The sequence below is a fragment of the Strix uralensis genome, chromosome 1 (genome assembly GCF_047716275.1).
Source record: "Strix uralensis isolate ZFMK-TIS-50842 chromosome 1, bStrUra1, whole genome shotgun sequence".
Taxonomy (NCBI): domain Eukaryota; kingdom Metazoa; phylum Chordata; class Aves; order Strigiformes; family Strigidae; genus Strix; species Strix uralensis.
The window spans coordinates 82,974,245-82,980,357 of record NC_133972.1 but is presented as its reverse complement, the minus strand read 5'-3'; positions in this window follow the sequence as shown (position 1 = coordinate 82,980,357).

Here is a 6,113-nt window from a genome sequence, read left to right as displayed (position 1 = left end):
CGGGATTCAAGCACAGCATCGATGGTGTGAAGTGCTCAGGAAAACTCTGTGGGTCAAATCACGTATATCCATTTCTTTCTTATTCCATCTTCAAAGCCTGAGGCAATAACATCCTTTTTTACCCTTCCACTGTTTATTATACCATCATGGAGCCTTTGGTCTACTTTTAACCTCCTTTTTATTTAAAACACCCTACTTCCTTGGGGATATAATTTCCCTTCTGCCTTTACCTTCTCATTCTGATTAGCATAATAGAGTATTCTTAGATACGTTCCTGTCGCTAATATTTCTGGCTCTGTCATCTGTACCTATGATTTTAAAATCTGTAATGTTATATTTAGCTTTTAGAGACCAATAAGTATGTCACAGGCATGTAAGTAGTAAATGCCTCTTCAGTCACACTGAACTGGCTTCTGAAACTCCAGAAAAACCAACTAGTTTCTGCAAATGTGAATGAGATTAAAAAAAAAAAATCAGAAGAGTCACCTGTGTCTTTACAGATAACAGGCTAAATCTTGCACTCCTTCCTAAGTCTTACTCATACAGTATTCCTACTGTAATTCGACTTTGCAGCTAGTTTTGCCCAAGGAAAGACTGGCTGAATGCTAAGTAATGACATCAAGATTAATTTCTGAGAAGCTAATGAAGTGTCACGTCAAGGGTATTACTTCAATTTGAGGGACAAGTACAGTCACATTATCTAATACTTCCCAGTGCTGAAGTTCCTGTGTTATCATATTCTAAAAATCCATATCATAATGACTGTGTACAACTAAGTGTACCAAAAATAAAACATATTAAAGATGTTGATATAGGTACTTACTGGCCTCAGCTAAGCCCATCTCCTAATTGCCTGGGGCGTTGTTACTCACATTGCTATGATGTTAGGTGGCACAGGCGTGCATGATCTCCCATGTTTCTTGAGGCTGAGTAAGCTGTCATAGAGAATGCTTCCTGCTACCAGCTCTTGGCATGGAAGGAAGGGGTCTGCACTGCACGTTGCATGAATGCCTTGGGCCAAGAATAGATGGATGCATCAATAAAACAAGTCATGTCTACAGCACGGCCCGGCCTCATAGCTGTGATTCTCCTCCACTGTGGCAGCTGAGAGGTAGCTAGAGATAATTCGTGTTAGTATCAGAGACTTCCGTATTAACTAGATGAAAAGAGAGCCATGCCATAAGGGAAATCACTGCCTTAGAGAACTTAGACAAGGCAGAGAAGAAAGATAGGAAAATATAACTTATATTTTTCTACCTGATGAAATAATGCAGAAAGATCAATCTGACCTAGGTAACAAAGGCTGTCAGTAACAAAACTAGCAAGTAAAATTCAGGGTGTCCAAATCCCATTATGTTACCTTGATCCAGTTTGGTGTACGCACAGTGAGCTCTCATACACCTGACACTGGACCTCCAATGGACGTGCAGTGCAGCTGTGCTGAGTGTAGGCAGTCAGTCTGGCTGCATGGCCTGCAAGCCTCCTCTGCACTGAGAAACACGCTGGGCCAAAAAACAGGAGCACTGCTGTTCTAAGAGATCCAAGCCACCAGCTGTCCTCGGGAACGTGTTCGCCTGTAACATAGTGCCTGTGGGAGTATTGCTGCTATGGTATTCCCAGGTGGATGGCTGCCATCCATAACCACTTTAATAGCACTGAAACCACGCCAGCATTGTGGAGGAGGGCTGTGTCCTATGAGCCCTTATTTCTAATGCACTCAGGACTCTGGGCATAAGAGAGGGTATTGTATATCTGTGGAGCCCAGGAGGAAAGGTGTTAAAGCTTTACTCAGGACAAGAAAGACTGAAGCCAAAATAAAGCCATGTTACATCTATGGCACTAGAGGCAAACGTGAGCTTCGGGGCAATACTTGAAGCACTGGATTTTGAGGAGTAAGTGGTCCTCAGACTATCCCATCCCATGGCCTGAGGTGTCAGTGCAAGCATCTCCACCACAGGTCAGAGATCCATTTCTCAAAGCCCTTGGTCTTTGCACCCCGTTCTTCAGCAGCCTCAGCAGCAACTGAAGGAAAATAGACCCCTGCTTTGAAAGCCAGAACCTTCTTGCTTTGACATGTCCCCTTCCTGCCTTCCCCTTCCCCTGTGTCTGTGGTGGTAAAAGCAGGGGGTGGGAGAGGCAGAGCCTTCCCTGGACAAACCCAGACCTTCTAGGAGAGACTGCAGGCTCGGCACTGACACAGGGAAGGGAGAAGTGGTCTCTGGGCAGGGATTTCCTCCATGCCCAACTCTTCCCCCACCTGAGTGTTGCTGGTCACAGATCGTGGCCACATGCTGCCCATCCCTTCCCGCACAGCAGACCAGGTGGTTTACAGCTGGGACAACCCACTGCTGCTGCCACCAGCCACTGGCTTTAGATTTTGTTCCATGGGAATGATCAGTTCTTGAGCAAATCTGAGGTGACTCTTCGGGTGGGTCAGGGCATGGCCGTGGCCCATCCCACTGCCCCAGCCAGGAGCAGGGCAGCTGGAAGCACCAGGCAGCCCCAGCCCTGGGCATTGGGCACCTCCCTGGGCATGAGCCGAGGCCAGGCTGGGACGTGGGCCCATGGGTGGGGGTCAGGGTCAGCCCCCATGAGGGGAAGTGGAGTCAGATACAGCCCCAGCATGGCTGGTCAGGGCTGTGGGGTCACAGGTTGTTGAGAAGAATCTGATTTAAACTGAGTTCAGAGGATGAAACATCTGCTTCTGCAAAACTGGCACTCAAAAACTAACATGTCCTCTCCTATCTCCTACTTTTACAGCCTGGCTTGAGAGAATGTGAAGCCTGCTGGTAGACCTTGGTCTTGCTCATCCATTTCACTGGGAAGACATTCAAAGTCTGTGGTGGATGGTAGCAATATATTTCCTGGCATAGTACAGTAATGGGTCTGGTTGTGCCTCCCTGGGAAAGAAAATTTAAATTGTGTCTTTTGAGCTAAACTCTTTGGATTTCTTAGTTATGTTAATTTTCACTCTACTTCTGTTTTAGTTTTTAAACCTGGAAACTCAAAATATGTAAATTCTTGAAGATGCACTATGGTTTTGATCAGGTGTGTGTATGTATGAAATGTGTTATCTTCTGGACTAAGTTACTTTACTCAGGCAATGGAATGACTCCAGATGTATATGTCTGTACTTCATAATGAGATTATTCCAGCACATTGCGAAAATAGGCTGAGAAAGTGATTGCAAATATAACTGAGGACACATTTTGAAACTGTTCACTTGATCTTTTGACAAAGCACAGAAATAAAAATGTAGTTTATTTTCTTAAATTATGAAATATACAGTCCGTTACTTCTATGTTTTTTGAACAACATTTAGCATAGTGAGTTTCAGGACTTTTTTCTACTGTTACATGAGTACAGCAGAAATTGTCAGGAACCAAAATGAAATCTGAAACTATTTTTCTTAGCGCTGCCTGTGTTGTCTTCAATGGTAATATTGGCTCTGTACAGCATAAGTTTGGGGATTTCTGAGGCTTTCCTCATCATGAACTCACTGAACAGGGACACTCTTATTGGCATTCTGTATACAGGCCAAGGACAAACATTTCACCTGGGTCTTTTCTGCATAACATTTCATATGTTAGGTCTTGCTAACTCATTGAGAATGAATGGAATAAAATCTCTTTGATGATGACTTCATGCAAGATTGAGCAGATGTGGCTTCAGGGCTGTATTGGCTGACTCATGTTCATTTAAGATATCCTATTTTGCCAGCTGGGCCTGCCAACTCTTCTACTCATATATGAGTTCAGGGAGTGATTTTGTGCTATGCATTGTTGAGTTTGGTGTAGCAGCATTTTTCTTTGAAATGTCTTTACAGTCACAGTGTTTGACAGGTTTACAGCCCTACTCACTTCAGAGATTTTATTGTGAAAAAAATTTAAAAATGTTCTCCAGCCAATGTTTCTTTGAGTTTAGAAAGCTTCAGGTTTGCACTGTGCACTTTGGATTGCTTCATATTGCCTTCATTTAGGATTTTGATGACCTGTAGAATCTTTGGAACAACCCCTAAAGATATTGTAGATGGTCTCATCACCTGGGATTCTTTTTTAATCACTGCGAGATTTTTCAAAAATATATGCTGTAATCCAGAGAGGAATCATGGGTCTCATAAAATCAGTAGATCAGGTTCTACACCCTGTGTTATGCAAGGGTTCAAGCCAGCTGGTTGTCGCAGCTTGTGTCTCACTGTCTTAAAAAGACACAAATCTGTGAGTTGACCCAGATTTTCTTTCTGGGAATCTGCTCTCCTGTGCAATAGAAAGCCTGTAGTGTTTTCTGTTGCCAGAGTACCAGAAATCTAAATTGTGTTAGGCAATGAGAAGCAGAAAAGCAGTTCCGCTCCAGTAGGTACTTTAAAAAGTATTACCAGACTCCTCTACACAGATGACAGGGGAATAACTTTTGCCATTCCAATATACAGCAGAATAACTGAATGTAGCTGTTGCAAAACAGAGCGTCACACTGCGTGGGTAAGTTTTAAAACTGACATGCTACCTGTGATGCTTCCAGCAGACTTTATTCTCATGCTACATTCAAAGTGTTTTTTGCCTGTGTGACTGTAGAGAGCAGTGTTTACAACATTACTGAATGGCTTGCAGTCTGAATGAGTAAGGAGATAAAGGGAAAGAGAACTGGTCTGGGACTAGACCATACTGCAGCTCCTTCAAATAATTTTTTTTCTGAATGGTGGTTTGTCTTGTCATTTTCTTCAAAACAGTATTTTAAGAAGTAAGGGTCTAAACAAGGGTCAGAACTGCAGAAGACCTTAAATACAGAACTCTCGCAGTTCTTTAATTCATGGGAGGGTAGGAAGAAATGGGGCCATCCAAGGTGTCTTCAAACCATTATGTTCCCTCTTTCCACAGTACGGAAGATGCAACGGTGGTGTACTGAGAGATGAGCACCACAGTGGTAAGACACTTGCTGTTGCACCTCTCACTTATGCGGGCTCAGGGGAGCACAAGAAAGTCACAAAACCTCCAAAGGCCAGCCGCTGTACTAGGCGTAGCAGACTGTAAAGATACTGCAATCTAGTCTGCACTAGACTTCTGGCCTAGCATTTCTCTCCTAGATCCCTCTTTATTAATCCCTAAACCTTTTAATTACGTCTTGTATGGAAAGGAGCAAAAACTGGATAGAGAAGTCATTTAACTTTCTCTTCATCCAAGCCACTGTTAGCAGAATAATTTTCATCTTAAGCAGGAAGCTCTTTGAACCAGGCTATTATTCTACCATAAGCTGTCTGTAATACTTCCGCATGTACAACACTTTCTTCACACCTTTCAATACAATTCTCACTAACAAGTCCGTTGCCCTATTTTACCCAAAACCTATTCAAGTTGGTAGCCACCTTCATGGTGGGCTTTGAATCTTGACCTTAGGTAGGCAGGTGGACAGGTATTTGCATTACCCCAAGTTCCTGTAAACCTAATTACATCTTTACGTCCTACTCCTGTTATATAAATGTTAATGTTATTGTGCTAATAAGTTTACTAGCTTGCTGGAATATGCATGCAGTATCCTCTGAACTTTCCCCATAGAGCTTAATGGGACCATTAGATTGAAGAAGGACTGAAGAAACCTACTTCTCAATAGGTTACTTATCACCTGGGTAAATGTAACTAGGAAAGTGAAAAGGAAGCATTCTATTATAAAGTCCTAGCACTATCTTTTGTAAAATATAGAAAAAATTTTTACAATTTACAACTTCTTAATACTTTTTCTATTATGCGCTAATATAATATTCTATGTGTTTTGTGATGCAAGTCTAGTGGCCCTGGGTTAGTGGTGATATGAGCTGAATCAACTGCTGAGTATGGGAATAGCTCCCTTGCTTTCATGGGCACTAACCAGTTTACATTAGCTGGGGTTTTGGGCCATTATTTGTAAATTTTACATCTGGAAGTCAAGATAGGTTTGCAGGTATAACTTCTATAAGTTACCAATCATACAGGGTGTGTTTCTTCAAGTAGTGCATAAGAATGCACACTGTGATTTGGTTGCCTTTAACAGATCTGCCAAATACCAACTGGAGAAGCAAGAATTAACATGTTCACACCTCATCTTAGCTGCATTCAGGGGTAAACAAAGGCCTTCACTCCATC